Source organism: Embiotoca jacksoni, unplaced genomic scaffold (genome assembly GCF_022577435.1).
Source record: "Embiotoca jacksoni isolate LCO1_2020_lvr unplaced genomic scaffold, fEmbJac1.0.p SCAF_22, whole genome shotgun sequence".
Taxonomy (NCBI): domain Eukaryota; kingdom Metazoa; phylum Chordata; class Actinopteri; family Embiotocidae; genus Embiotoca; species Embiotoca jacksoni.
The window spans coordinates 639,241-655,822 of record NW_027185363.1 but is presented as its reverse complement, the minus strand read 5'-3'; the positions used below and the strand labels follow the sequence as shown (position 1 = coordinate 655,822).

Genomic DNA, 16,582 nt, shown 5'->3' with positions numbered 1-16,582 from the left:
ATTTTTCCCTTTCTCCTGGATTCACTGTAAAAACATGAGGGATAGTTTGAACTTCCTTCCCCGCTGCCCTGAAGTGGTGGTGATTTATCTACTGCTCTACCTTCTGGTCCGTAACTAATCCCTGATATATTCTCCCATCTTTCTGTCTCATTGCAGTTACATTCACTTTCATTTTTTTGCCTCTTTCTTGCTTTGTATCTCTTCTGCTTACTCGCCAAGCTCCCATCTAGCCCCATTTACACTATACACACACCCACACACTTTTTTTTTTTAACCAATACACACCTGTACTGTCCCTGTGTTTTGCCAGCCCAATCACATACCAGCCCCACACAACACCCTATCCCCCTAAATCTTGATCCTAGTCAACGTTTAGACAATGTGCCCTGTCTGGCATGTTGTGCCTGTAAAGCCCGCTGCCTTCACACCGTTAGCTGTTGGTCCCGTTTATCTTTACTAGTCATACATCCTCTCAGTCACTCTCACAGGCTCCTGGGCGTTCCGTCAGTCGGCAACAAAAACTCAAACACACAAATCCAGACATGCACACACAAAAACGCACATAGTGAGTAGTAGCAGGTTGCCCAAGGCTGTTGCTGAAATGACTGGCTAACCACCAAGAGTTACATGGACTGCCTGAACTCTATCAGTCAATAGTCCATCACCCCTGGTGCTCTCTACCATGGTGGTTTGGATACAGCCTGAGGCTGTCTGTGTGTTTGTGATTCTGAAGGCATGAAATACAGCTATAAAGTGAGAGAAAGAAACAGACACATAGAGACAGAGAGTGAAGGAAACACTGAAATGTTTATTAACAGATTAAGAAAATTGTTTTCCAACAGTGAGGGCCTCATTCAGGTCCGAATGGCTCCACACTGGCCTCGTATCAACGGTGTTTCTCCGAAGACCACGGCGAGCTGGGGCACTTGGAAAACGAGTGGGACTGAAGTGAAGATGAAACGAGTTCACTCCAGGTTACTGATTATTTGAGTAAAAGAAACATCACGGAATATGATTCATGTTTGTGCACCGTCTCTTTTGCTCGCTAAATACATATCTATCCATGCCAGCACCAAGGCATGACCCACATTCTGAACACCAGAATGTCCACACTGATCAGTACAAACACTTTCAAAAGGTTCCGTCTTTACTTTGCAGATAAATGAAAACATTTACTGAAAAGAGCAGTGGTTAGAACTTAAGCAGCTGCACTGTCTCTATGTAGTGCTAATGGCCATCCTGGATGATGCAGGACAGTTGATCGATAATGATGCTTATGAATTATCAGAAGAGTCCACCAGGGTGATTTTAGTGGGAGTACTTAGATGTGCCTCAAGGACTGACAGCACTGCCCTGCTCCAGATGAGTCCAGTGATCTAGACAAGGTAACACAGACAGTGTCGGTTAGATTTTCTCAAGGTCTTCACTTCAATTTGTTTTTGTGAGCCAACGAGCAACACATCCATGGATCATGTTGTAAAGCTGTATATAGGAGCACTTTTTTTTTCTTTTCTTCCCGTAACTTGAAACATTTCAGGGCCAATTTGCACCCAATTACATCTTTGCATTGACTTTGTATGCAATTTTTCCACCTATGTAATGCACTTAACCTTTTAATACCGAGAAGCCCCCAACACATTTACATAACTATATCGCCAGGGGACTATAATCCCATACAAGGGTTACGTAAATGCATTGAACAAATCAACAACTGGATGTGCCAGAATTTTCTTCAATTAAACAAAGATAAAACAGAAGTAATTGTTTTTGGTGCCAAGGACGAACGATTGAAAGTCAGCACTCAGCTTCAATCGCTGATGTTAAAAACCACAAACCGAGCCAGAAATCTGGGTGTCGTTATGGATTCAGACCTCAATCTGAACAGCCATGTTCAGACAATTACAAAATAAGCCTACGATCACCTGAAGACTATATCGAGGATTAGAGGATTTATATCTCAACAGGATTTGGAAAAACTTGTCCATGCATTTATCTTCAGTAGACTCGACTATTATAACGGTGTGTTTACATGTCTCTGTAAAAAAATCAATCAGACAGCTGCAGCTGATTCAGAACGCTGCAGCTCGAGTCCTCACTAAGACCAAGAAACTGGACCACATCCCTCCACTTCTGAGGTCTTCACACTGGCTTCCTGTCCAGCAAAGAATCCACTTTAAAATCCTGTTGGTGGTTTATAAAGCACTGAATGGTTTAGGGCCAAAATACATTTCTGACCTGCTGCTACCTTATGAACCATCCAGACCCCTCAGCTCGTCTGGGAGTGGTCTACTTTCTGTTCCCAGAGTCAGAACTAAACATGGCCAAGCAGCGTTCAGTTTTTCTGCTCCACATATCTGGAACAAAGTCCCAGAAAACCTGCAGGTCTGCTACAATCCTCACCTCATTTAAATCAAGACTGAATACTTTTCTGTTTGCTGCCTTCCACTTAACCAGATTTGAGGATGTCTTTAACTGCACTGTAACTTTGATCCTATTTTTAGCGTGCTTAATGTTTTAATCACTTTTTAATGTTTTAATCACTGTTCTTAATTGTTTTTAAATGTCCTTTTCTTTTACCTTATGTTTTGATGCTTTTAATAGTTTTATGTGAAGCACTTTGAATTGCGTTGTTGTTGAAATGTGCGATACAAATAAACTTGCCTTGTAGACAAATTAAGATAAAAAAAAAAAAACATCCATGATTAGTGTATGCACATTGTCCTCATAAAAAGATTTGCTGAAGTGAAGTGAAATCCACACACAGAAGACAAAGACATCATCTCCCTAACTGCAACTCACTTATCACTTGCAGTCCTGGTCAAAGTTATCATTACCCCTGAATTTTAGAAATATGTGTAAACTAACCAATTTTCTAAAACCAGAATATTTTAATAAAATGTCTGAGGTTCCTGAACAAAAAACCTTTCCATTAAAGTGAAGTAATAAAAATACAAAATGTATCCAGGACAAAAAGTATTCGCACTCTTTACTGATATTTGTTTGCAGAACCTTTGGAAGCCTCCTTCACTTGCTAGTAGTTCCTGCCTCTCCTCCATTTATATGCCCCTCAATCTCGCAATGGCAGATTTCAGCTCTCTCCTCAGGTTTTTCACTGGATTTAGGTCAGGACTCATTGCTGGCTAGTTTAAAACAGTTCGTCTAATTTTTTAACTGTTCTTTTGTGCTGCTGGATGTTTGCTTTGGCCTGTTTTCCTGCTGAAAAAAACATTCACCTTAAACCTAGTTTCCTGACACTGGTCACACATTTTGCTCTATAATAACCTCTGTAATCTTTTGATTTTATCATTCCTTTGACACGTTCAGTGCCTTAAGTACCAGAGGCAGCAAAGCAGCCCCCCAGCATGCTAGAGACTTCACCATGTATTACTGTGGGTATTCCTTATGGGCTTCATTTTGTTTCCTATAAACCTACTGATGCACTGCATTCACATTGAGCTCTACTCTGGTTTCATATGTCCCAAGAACATTATCCCAGAAGGAATGTGACCTATTTGTGAACGTTTTTGACAACATAGTCTTTCCCATTTGGGTGTTTCTTTCAATAGTGGTGTCCTTCTTTGCTTTTATCCATAAAGCCTCACTTGGTTTTAGTGTGCAGCGTATTGTACGGGCTGAAATCGCAACTCCAGTTAGCTCCAGGTCAGCCCGAAGCTCTTAAGATATCTTCGCAGGTATTTCTTCCACAATCTACACCATTGTTTCTTCTTTGTATCACGTCCTTGGAACATCCCAATGGTTTTGACGGTTTTGTTACTGTTAATCTTGATAAAATTTACCAACTGTAGAAACACTTCCAGGATCTGTGTCGATTGCCTTGTAACGACTTGAAATTTATCAAAAGGGCGCCAATAATTGTGTCCAGCTTACATTTTATGTCTGTTTTTTTTTTTTTATTATTCATTACATAAAACATTTTGTTGTTGATTTTGTTCAATAACTTTGGACATTTAGTGAAATATCCAAATTTGGTTCATTTCCATTTACTTCAGAAGATATTCAGAATTTTGTATTTAAAAATCAGGGGTACAAAAAATGATGACCATTATGACTGTTGTCTGTATCTCTTTCAGCATCGCTTCCTTCCTCAGGAATTAGAGAGCAAACATTTATTTTTACCTGCAGTTTCTTTAGAGCCTTGTTTTTCAAATAAGACACGCACCATTTGGCACACCATTGTGGCCAGAAGACCGTTGAGAAAGAGTTCTAAAACGGTACTTAAAAGCTCTAAACCCCTCATCCCCAGTGGTACAGTATTCACTAATTCTGTCAGTGTTGTTGTTTGGCTGTCTGCTGATGTGTTTGCATACACATTTGTCTGTAGTAAATGAGTCCTCTGTGGAAAGTAACTATTTCTCACACACTCACTTTTCCAGAGAGGCTTATAGGCCCTTCCAGCCATGACTAAAGCTTTTCTTCCTGCTTTAAAAATGCCTCTGCCAGTAACTTTAACCTACCTGAGGTGATTTCTCACTCTTTAGCCACAGTACCATACACGAATTTGCAACTATTTTCCATCCATACGTTACACTTTTTATATTTAAAGTTCTTTAAGTCAGTATTTGCCTTCCGTATCAACTAATTAGCATATTTTTCCTCACAAGATGAATCCAAGTGTTTTTTTTTTTGTTTTTTTTTACCCCAGATGAATAAACTATAGATTTATTATTGGGACTGCAAAAGAACAAACATTTCTGAGCAAGTGTTTCAAGTTAGGCAGATGAACTTTTGGTGTGCTGTGAAGGAGGCTCCAGGGACACCAGTAGTTCTAATATTGCACTAATAGCACCCACATGACCTGTGACAGCAAGTTTAATTTTGATTACGATGGAGATGGCTTGAGGGCAGTCAGCAGCTCTGAAGCAATATTTATATATACACAAGAGATCATGTTTTTAATTAACTGTGTTTTGTGCATTATACTACTTAATCTAAACATGATTTCTGTCTCATAAGGATGGAAAGTAAGTTCCAATTAAGTTTTCTGACGTCTCTTTTGCAAAAGGAGCAGACTTTCCACTTTCAGCCCTGCTGTAGTCATTGAGCTACTCCAGGAGTCGTATTGAAGACACCACAGTGGAAGTAATTTCCTCCTCCTCTCTTGTTAGACCACTATTGGAACAGATTTTGTGCTGTAATTGAATCAGACATCTTGCGGCTTGGACAAATGTAACACACTTCCTGCTCTTTCCAATCCATTATTTCCTTAGTAGGCCTGTAGATGTCAGAGATTGTCCAAAGGAAACTGAACTGACGAAACAGCAGGAAGCAGGATGAAGGTATTGTTGAGGTGTTGGTGTACACTTTGTTCTGAAAGTTAAAGAAAAAGTCTGAGAAAAGCTCAGGTGGCGCCTCCAGTGAGAATGCTGAATCCACCTTCCTTAACTTAGTTTGAGGGGATTTAGATGTTTGACTGTTTGAATATGTTGTACTTTACTGATCAACAGCCTTTATTTTAAAACGGGTTAATCCTCATCTGTCACCACCAGTCGACAGGGATTTCCAATACGTGTTGAATATTTCTCCTTTGACTGTGTGTTGCCTTGACTACGAGCACAGGAAAAAGTCCCAACAAATTGTCGGACTCCCCCATTCCCACCTGATACCAGTGACGGGTAGAGAGAATGACAGCAAGCAAAGGAAAGACACGGTTAAGTGGGTTTAGATGACAGATTTACGTCAACAGACAGTGACAGACAGAAGATCAGAGTCACACGGTGAGAAGAGTTTAGAGACTGTCAGAGTCCCAGCTGATGCAGCTTGGATGTAAATCAACAACAACAAGCAAAAAAGGATAAGCTTGAGCAGCAACCAAACGGAAGTCTGCCTGAGTACAACTTTCATGACTGGAGTGGATCGAGCAACCTGTCGCTCACCTTGCGTTAAAGAAAACAACTCGTCTTGACTTGTCTCCTTTGATTTGATGATCTGTGATCTCGTATGGCAGAATGGAAACAGCAATGCCAAACAGTTGGTTATAAAGCAGTCGTTTGTTGACAGAATGCCATTTTTTCTATTTTTGTAGGAGTCAACGTTTGTAACACCCCCTCCCCTTTCCCAGCCATAACTGGGGTATGTGGCTAATATATGAGCACACGCATTAACACATCATTGCTATCGAAAAATGTATCAACTTGTTAAAAAAAGAACACAGATTATTGAAAGCTGGGCCTGAATGCTCCACAGAAATAGCAGTCAGTTAGTAAATTATAAATCTCAGTAATTGAGAAAAATATACAAATGAAAATACTCGTCCATAAATAAATATTTACTATCACCTTGCGTCAACTGCATTACAAAGGTCAATCAGTAATTTATGAGACTGGTCCTGTTGTACGCGATTTCCAGAGTTTGACCTTCCTCCTGCTCCGTGCACATCAAGGTGCTGCGCATCGTTAGCGTGTAACAGGAGCAGTCTCGGAACTTATTGATCCACATTCGAATAGTTCTACTTATTATAAACCCTTTGTATTATTATTATTATTATTATTATTATCATCAGTGTATTTAGAGACATCAGGGGCTTCCTTTCATGCCCTCAGCAGAAACAACCCGCTGCCATTCTTTTTTCTTCATAAAACAAACTCACAACTTCTGAAATTTCCAGTCTGAAACTTCCTGAATGACAACGCAAACTGCCTGAACAAAGTAAACGGAATTACATGCATGCATTACAAATGACTTTTGGCTATGTAAACTCAAAGCTGGCAGTGGTAAATACATTTAAATTATACTGTCTTTTTCTGTAATTATATTCTCCTCTTTTTCAGGTGATAAACTTGTATTTCTGATTTGTACTGCTATCACACATGTCTTCTCATGGTGGCGAATGGAACATGTCCTCAACATTTAAACGTCTTCAGACTGTTTACCACACTTCTTTTTTTATTTTTAATTTTTCACCTTGAGTACAAATCAGACTTAAAAAGAGTTATTGAATATACAAGAGTAGACCCGAACAGATGGAGGAATCATTCACACCTGCCAGTGAAGGTGCGGAATTTCCATTTCAAGTTTTTTTATTTTTTTATTTTTTTACATTTTTAGCAGATTGTTGAATTTGAAGTGTGTTTGAAATAAATGCAGATTGTCCACTGTTTACGTTGTCTGATCGTCACATGAATCCCAAGGTTTCAGAGTGCAACTGTTTCTAATTCAATCCAGTCAGTCACACTGCCATCCATTTCTCCTCACCATGGGTCCTCTCGTCTCCTGCTGCTTTCTGTTAATGGAGATATCACCTCCTGCCTCCACCAACCCTTTTCCTCTCCCCTGTTGTTGTCCTTCAGCCCCCCACCACCGCACCACTCTACTTTGACTTCCTTCCAATCTTTCTGTTGTGCCTCTTCATTGGCCTTCTCGCTGGAGCTAATCAACAGTAAGCCGTCACTCAGAGCTCTCTGCATCTTCCTCTCTGCAGAAACTAATCAGTCAGCCATTCTCGATTATCCAAGACACGCACCCTCTCCTCCTTGTACTGTAAATCAACCAATGATTCATAACCTAGAATGAAGTATAAAAGGTAGACCAGAAAGAAAACAAATAGGCTTTATTGTTGAGTGCAATTGTGGAAGGCAGAAAGACTGACTTTCTTTTAGCGAGGCTCAATATTTCCTTGTCGTGAATACCAAGTGCTCTAATGGCAAACAGTTGACATTTCAAGACTCCCTGGGTATCGCTTTAGCTGTGCTATCAGGAAATGCCTCGGCTGAGAAAGCCAGGAAGTGAAACAAGTTGTTTGGTTAAAATTGTAATGGTGATTCCTTTCTGGAGCCGTGGTGCTGATGCAGATTATTTTTCTGATGAATAAAATGAAGAAGCAGATTCAACATCGGCTTTGAATGACATCAAAGTTCCCATAACTCATTCAGAAGAATTGCTTCCTTTCATAAGTTGAAGGTCACCCGCTCTGATGTTTGAATGATGGTAATTTCTAGTCTGTTATGTGCCATGCTGTTTACTTTATGCCTTGTGTTTTGGGCTCCCATATAAGCCTTCAGTCTGTGATGTGCTGTCGCCTTTCTGTTTCTGACTTTAGACAGTCATGTAACATATATAACCGAAATTAGCATGACTGTTTGAATGTGTTTTATACATTTTCTTTTCTTTTTTTTTTTTAGTTTGGAATTGTTGTCATTTTCTGTAATAACTCCACCCACTCACCCTCCAGTCTTCTGCAGACACATCAGATCCACTAGAATTAGAAATCTGCTGTTTCATCTCACACTCACAAGGAGATATCCCACCACAGACAATTAACTTCCTATTCTACTGTACGCCTTCCTCCCTTCTCTCCTCGCTGTGTGCTTTTATGTATTTCTCTCTCTTTTCTCAACACAAAGCCATTTGTTTTTTTCTGTCTCTTTTTCTCACTCAGCTCTCCATGTTTTGTTCTTTTACTTTATTCTCGTGCTCATCTACACACTGGTACACTTTGTCCTTAGACGCATCCAAATACCGTAACTCTGCAGTTACTCTGTTGTTTTTCTGATATTCTTAGACATTGTCCTGCTACGTGCAAAATATTTGATGCCAATTAAACACAGTGGCTTGGGTTCCCGCCTCTGTTTGTTTTGATGCAGTCAGCCCTAGATAGGGAAAAGAAGGGAGCTTTATGTCGCAGAGCAATTATACTCACATCTGTATCTCACATTCTGCTGTTCAGACTGGAAAGCAACTATTGAATTCTCTTGATGGGAGTGTGGGCAAAGCCAAATTAAATCAAAATCTCCATAAACTAATTGTCCTCAAAACTAGGTGGGGACTTTGTGTGTTGTGGCCAGAGGAGATCAGAGTTTATGGCCCTTTTAATTAGCTGTTAAGAGAAAAAAACAAAACAAAAAAACCCACAAAAAACTAACAACACTGCCTGGAAATCTTTATGTTCAAGGAAGAAGCGTCCTGAGAGAGAATGAGTGGGAGGAATTAATACTCTGAAAATGAACTATTGGTCTGACCCAGTTCTGCTTAAAGTACAGGATTTATGTGCTGCAGTCAATATACCTAATTGCTTTGTTCTTGCTAACTACGTCTTGAGCGCTGGGACTGTAAAAATCAGAGTCGATGCAGCTAATGCAATGATTTGGTCCCACTCATCTCTTGGGTTTTGGAGTTTCTTTTGCCTAATCCTCTGCTTCACAATGACAAGTGCATCTAACTTTTGTGGTACTATTCTCAGTGCTGGTCCCTGAATCTGCTGAAGATTGGTCTCTTAAATCTTTAATTTACACATGGACACAGTGTTTTTAATGCAAGTTGTCCACCCAGGTGTGCATTCTAGGGCCTGTATCACAAAACAAGAAATGAGATATCGGCGTACAGGGACGGCAAAAATAGATATTCAAAGAGGTGACATGTAGACAATGTTATAACGTACCTAGAACACAATAAGAAGTTGTAGAAACGCTAGAAATAAACAAGTATTTCCAAATGATTAAAAGTAAGGCTAAGAAGAAATTTCCCCTCGGGGATTAATAAAGTGTAAAAAATAAAAAAATAAAAATAAGGCTATGATTATTAGCAGAGTGAACATGTTTGGCTTCTTTGTCTGGTGATAAACAATATGTTATGAATACGTCGTACACGTAATGTAGGACTAAGTAGCCCAGACAGACAGACAGGGTAGGGGAAAGGTTAATGTTATTTGGAGCAACAGTGAAAGAATAATAGTTTCTAATTATCAACACGGTCAGGAATCCCTTTTAGGAATGAATGCAGATTTGTGATACCCGAGTTAAAGCCAAAGATAAACTGATCTTGCTTCATGGCACAGGACCCAGCCAAAATCAATGTCTGTATCCTTTACAAAAGCAATAAAGTTGTAGTAAAACTTGTATAATGTGTTTCGGTCAAGGCCCCATTCATAAACCTTTTTCACATCAGACATGGCTCTGTTCCATGAAGTGTCCAGTCAGCATTGACAAAAAGAAGGACTTCTCCTAAGTGGAATGCAGCCATCATTAGTTCACCTGTGCTTTTGCTGCTGATACAAGTCAGTCCCCTCCCCTCCCCCCCCGAGGGACGAATTGACGGCACAGAGCCCTGCGAATGTCAAAGAAAACCCACCTGGTTGCGCGCCTGACCTGGTGCGCTTTTTTCAGTTTTGGACAGGACAGGACCCTTGGAAACGTGAATGTCACTCATAACACCTCTACGGGCTCATTGCTTCATTGTTGCAGCTCTCCTGAAGCATTGTAATGGTCTCCGTTGCCGATTTCCAGAGTTTGATCAAAAAAATCTGACGTGCACCCTCTGGTCACGGAGAAATAGCCGACGAACCCGGTCCACTGCTCACAAAAACGTGTGTAACTCGGGAACTGATAACGTTCAAGTGACGAAGTTTGTAGCAGTTACTCATTAGAGTTATATGCTTCTTCTGCTTCGTGCACGTCACGGTGCTGGGCTCCGTACGCGCGCATGAGCAGTAGCCTCGGAACTTATTGATTTACCCACGTATACAAGTCATTACCCTCAAATAAGAATCCTATTATACCCTTGACAGGCAACAAGCATGAACTTATTCTAGCGTTTTTGTCATAACTAAATCAACAATATTAGCAGTATCATCTGCTGTCTTCTGGGGAAGAATCGGTCATGTCATGAATTTAACTTCATCTTGTGTTGGTGAGTTGTTTTTTCCCCCACAACACATCAACAAAATATGAAATATTTTCTTTCATACTAATGATCGGCGCCCTCATGCTGTAAACACCTTATCATCTGTATGGAGTTGTTGTAATCACTTGCATCGAGCTCTGACACCAAAGCGTCACTTCTAAAGAGTTGTGGTGTCGACATTTTCAGGCACACTAATGATATGGATTGAACTTGTCCATGATGTCTGCTCCTGCTGTGTTATAACTGTTAGGCAAAAACCCCTACAGCCTGTATCTTGGCTATTCAATTGCCATCACTTAATGTTGGACGCGTGATATAATGAGATTCACTGTTCACTGCTGAAGCAATTATCACCTCTTAACTGGGCTGAAAGGCTCTGTATCTGCAGTTTTAATTCTCGGCCCACATTTACCGTTAAACTAACTGCATCATTACATTACATTAGTACATTATAAACATCATAAACACTTTCCCACGTGGACACCTCGCTATAAGAGACTATTATAGCATGAGCTGATTTGTTTTGACTGCCTCATTAGAGAAACCAAGAATAAAAGAAAAAGTTGAATATTGTGATGCATATTATGGTGTCGGGGGAGAAACTGAATGTTCCCATTTCCTCAAAGGTAGATAATTAATATGTCATCTTCTTTTGGGTGATATGAAATTAAACTCTCTCACATGCTCCTGAATTGATGTAAAAGGAACATGCGGTCAATTAACAGTAATTGGATACAAGTCGTCGTTCTTGTTCTGCTAATGAAGCGACTGTAGAATCGGGGTGAGGTGAAATAGGACAGGGGGACATTATCTCTGCAGTGGGAAATTGTATTGATTGAAGACGTCACAAATAGTGATTATTATTGAGTTCAGAGTTTTTCAATTTATAGCACACTTTTAAAACATTACACAAAACAATTTAACAGACTTTTTTTATTTTTTTTATTTTTTTTATCATGTTTTTGTTTTAAATGGCTCTCTAATCACTGATTTTATGTTTTGTTGTGGTTGGTATTTTATAAGTGACAGCAAACAGTAAAAACTCCAAATCTTCTTTCTTTCTTTTTTTTTGTTGCTAATATGGAGTGATTGTAATTTGGGGGGTACCATTGTCTTTTCACTCTAAACATGTTGAGTGCATTGCATTGTTTTGTCTCCATACACGATAGATATTGAGCCTCCTTGAGCCAGTGCCATTATTAAATGATGTATGATCTCTGGCATGTCATGTATCCTCTAGGGATTCAATTTAATATTTTAATTGGAGAATAAAGTGAAGGATTTGTGAGGCCTTATAGGCAGCAGCATATTTGTCATATAGGAAGTGGCAGCTACGCCTGTCAACTCTTCTGCCCCTCAATTGCCCCATTTTCTCTCTGACTCCCTTCCACTATTATCCCCCCCCCCTCACCCCATCGCCTCCAGTATGCCTGCCTCTTATCTTCCCTGCCTCTCTGTCGCTTTTTTCTCCTTTTCTTTTTCCCACTTTTAAGTCACCGCTGTCATGTTATTTCACATTGTGCATTCTGTCCTGTGTTTTCACATTCTGCTACAGGTGCACGTGTAGGTGATAGAATATAAGTGTGTGTGTGCACGCACTCTCGCCAAAGTTTAATTACTGCTTGTTATGCCAGGCACAGGGAGGTCGCTGTACATTTGCACATGCTTGGTCTGCACCCTCACCTATCTATAGCACTGATGTTTGGTGATTATTCTTTTAAAACACTCAAATGTTGATGTACGCTGTGGGATAGTTTTTTTTTTGCTTATGTTTCTATTCTTAGCTTCCTGTTATTGATCCACTCCACTTCTTTCAACCTCGTCTCATATTATATTCTAGTATCCCACTTGCCCTCCTGGTAACTGTAGAACCTCTAAATCATAGCATTTCAGGCCTCCTAGTCTGTGGACATGTTGACCCCGAACCATTTTGGAGTCACTGACAGAACATTTGTGGCTACTCTGAAGCAGAAGTGTTAAATCTAAAGGAGGGCCTTCACCTTCAAAGAGTCCTAAATGAGAAAATAAAACCTGCAGAATCAGTAAAAGACCTATTATCATGTTTTTATTTTGTATCCTTTTTGTATTCCTACATATTTTATGTTTGTTATTGGTGTACCTTACATTTAGTCCTCTTCTTCTCATTGTTATTACTTGTTGGTGGTGGTGTTGTTAGCCTTGCCTTGGGATTTTGCTACCGTAATATGATGAACTATTTCTCTATTTGTCTGCATCACTGTAATCAAATAAAATTGACATGACTTGAACTGATCAATACATAGCACAGTAGTGTGTCCCAGAATAGGATCTGGAACCTAAATTAAGAAAAGATTATCATCCAGTTGTGTTCCTACAGTAATATATTTTCATGAGCCTCTGTCCCAGCGAAAGACAACGTAACAGATATTTTGATTTCAATTCCAAGAAGTACAAGTTGACGAACCCTTGCACTAATGCTATTTACAGGAAAACATTATCTTGTTTCTGGATTTCTGTGTCCGTATTACTGTCATGTCAGATTTTTTTTCCGTGCTGTACGAGATCTGCTTGTAGACTGTTTCTTCTTGTAAGTGAATTAGTCTTCTCTAATGTGCAGTGTGTTGCTGTAATGGCTGCAGATGTTTCTTAGGAAATGGACAAAGATGCAAGGCATTTTGCAGCCAGTGACACTTGTAACCTTATTAAGGGAATCAGCTGCTTCTAAATAATTATTAAGCATGCTAGCAGCCTGGCTAGAGGGCTGGTAGTGTCTGTGCCATCAGTTGCTCAGTCCACTATTTTGGTCCGGGCTGAAATATCTCAACAACTAATGGATGGATCATTTAAATTCTGTTTCAACTTTCATAGTTCCCAGAAGATCAACCCTGCTTTTTCCTCTAGCACCATCATGAGAATTAAAGTACCTTAACAATTTTCAGACTGACTGCCACGATATTTTGACATTAATTTTTTCTTGAGAATGAATTATAATAACTTTGGTGCACCATCATCAGGTCAATTTTTGTATTAGTCCAATACTTTGGTTAATGACTAAATACATATATTCAAAACCACATTTACATTATTATAGTGTAATTTGCTAAGCAACCTTCTTTTTATTAGTTTTCTGGTGGTCCAACTGAAAATATTTCCATTATTAATTAGGTACTGGGTGGCAAAAAGTGTTTTGGGGTGTGTATTGACAGGCCTGTGGTGCAGTCAGGTTTCCGCTTTAGGTGGGTGGGCGTAGTGTTTTTGGGTTCCCAATCTGATTGAGTCAGATCCATAGCTTGCTCCCCCCCAGCTCGTCTAAATATGGTCACTTCTGGCTCCAGACAGCTTTAAAAACTCAAGATGGCGACGGCCAAAAGGCCTCAAAATGGCAGTTCACAAACCAATGGGTGACGACTGTTGTTTGCCGCTTGATGCAGATTCGTGAAATTGCTAGCATGGCTGTAGACTGGTTTCAGTTTCACAGATGATTTTATGGAAACCTGCTCCTGAAGGGTTAACTTTGTCTAGACAGCTGAGTTTTTTCTCTTTGAGTGCAAACTTACCTCCATTTTTGTTTCATTACTGCAGTTCAGTGCAAGGATGTCAAGGATGAATACCTGAAACGCATCACTAATGGCTTTACAGTACTTCATGTCAGGAAAGCCATTTTAGAAATAGCCCATTTCCATGGTCTGATGTGTGCTCTTTCCCAAAACTGCTCTTATATTAGCCTCCCTCTAAAGAGCCACAGCTCTGCTGTGTCAACCACCACCCAATTTGTTTGGGATAAATGTAAGACCTTGAGCTAGAAATTGAACCTGCCACCCATGAGTAAACTGCACCAGCTGGGGGCTGATATTAGACTTACTGAAGACATCTTCAAATGTAAATGAAAAACTACGTGAGCATGATAGATTAAAATGTATTTACACTAGTAAGTGCAAGCACATAGTAATGAAGAATGGCTTCAATAATGCCCATCTTTACACCTCAGTTTAATAGTATCTTGGTGTTAAAGAGTTCCCTTATCAAGATTGTTTAGGTTCAGTACAGGTCTACTTTAATGGAAATTTTACATATACAGAAGGAAATCCAAGGAAAGTGGTCCGTACCGAAAATTCAGCGTAAAAGTTTGTGTGCAAGAATATATCCACCATTATGATATTTCAGTCGTAAATCCACCTAATTACCACTTGAATGCAAACCTCCAATCTCCGCCTTCCACTTTCCAGCAGGGTAGAGTCATGCTGTTTGCTGCAGTGCTTTACTGCATGAGCATGAGATGACACTCCTCCCTGAACAATGTCCTCCCTTGTGGTTTCCTTTCACTCCCTATGATCCACTCTGTGCTCGCTCTCAGCATGGCAAGAGTTCCAACTTGTAAGATTAGTGGGTCTCTGTCAGGTAAGTGAAGGACTAGAAGGCAGAAGTGAAAAAGAAGTAGTACCAAGGCACAATAATCATGTTTCCCTGATTATGTTTCCTGTCATCATAAAATTGTGTTTCATGTCATAATTCCGATAAAAAGCTTCTGAAAAATACATGAAGCTGTTAAAAAGTCTAAGATGATATAAGCAGCTTTTTTCTCAGATGCTCAAAGTTTAATATTGTCCAACTTGCAACATAATTTATTTCCCTTTCACAGCATTTGTTTTCTTTAAAGTTGTTTCTTTGATCAGACCTCTTTCCTGTCTAACTTTGACCCCATTCTCTTTACTCATTATGGTGACAAGTGAGGGAGAAAATGGGATAGTAGGACAAAACTACTGAAACTTGTCCAAACAGATGAAAAGCTGTAAGAAGGCTTTAGCAACAGTTTGATGCATTTCAAATCACTGCCAGCTGGACATGTCATCTGCTCATTGGCATGAGACAAAGCGTTCCTCTTCAGTGGATTGAAAGGTCAGGTCGACATCCCAGCTCCCTGCAGACAGTGACACTTGTACACTAGAGATATGCGCTTGTGTGTGTGTGTGAGAATACACAAAAATCCACGTGCACATATGGCTGCTCTTGTTGCTTGCACATCGGTTTCTATTCGTGAGGTCTTCCAGCGAGGCAGTGGGAGGAAGTTTAATTTACAGTGTCAGTAATTATGTGTGATGGTGATCTGTGTTAATCTCCGGTTTATCCTCCTGACTTTTCGATCACATTTGTAACCTGCTGGTTGAATTCCTCATTTTATAGAAATGGGCAGGGAGACAGAAAGAGACAGAGAGAAGGAAAGAAACAGGGTGATGATAATGATGGAGGAAGGGTAGAGATGTAGATTTAGGTGTGTATTCTGTCATTCATTCATTACGTGTGGGTTTAGATTACAATTTAGAACTTTGAGCAAAAATAAGTATTAACAGTTATGACAAGACTTTTAAGGATTTTCTGAGCGAACTAAGTCAAAGTGCAATTTACAGCTTTGCTGCAAGACTTTGTCAAAGAACACAAACCCTTTTAAAGCAAGACACTCATGAATGTTATTCAACAAACTTTTTTTTTCTAACTATTCACCCTGTGACTTACATTAGTCCCTCTGTCATCTGTAAAAGCCACAACACAGAGGTGGAAAGTTGTTTCCTTTCTGTCTTCTAAGTCCTTTTCAAGTGACAGAGCACATTCAGATACAGTTAAATACAATAGAAAGAACATAGCATGTGAATTACAGTAATAATCCTACCAGTATTGCTGCACTGGCCCCACTAACAGTTCATTTTCCTGGATCGCTATGCTTTTCTTTTTTCTCTCTGCTCTCCTCTCTCACCAACCGGTCGGGGCAGATGACTGCCCACATCTGAGCCTGGTTCTGTCAAAGGTTTCTTCCTGTTAATAGGGAGTCTTTCCTTCCCACTCTCTCGTTTTTCTTCCTGTCAAATTCGTTTCAGTGCCCTGAAATAACCCGTGTTGTAATATGGCACTATATAAACATATTGAATTGAACATAATATAATCAATGCTATAAAATGAAATGTGCATTGAATTC

The 16,582-nt window shown here is 39.7% G+C and overlaps 1 protein-coding gene across 1 annotated transcript in view; it reads left to right on the top strand.

Moving 5' to 3' along the window:
* clstn2a (calsyntenin 2a) overlaps nucleotides 1-16,582 on the top strand; it is a 135,630-nt gene that overhangs the window by 50,378 nt on the left and 68,670 nt on the right. The window lies entirely within an intron of this gene.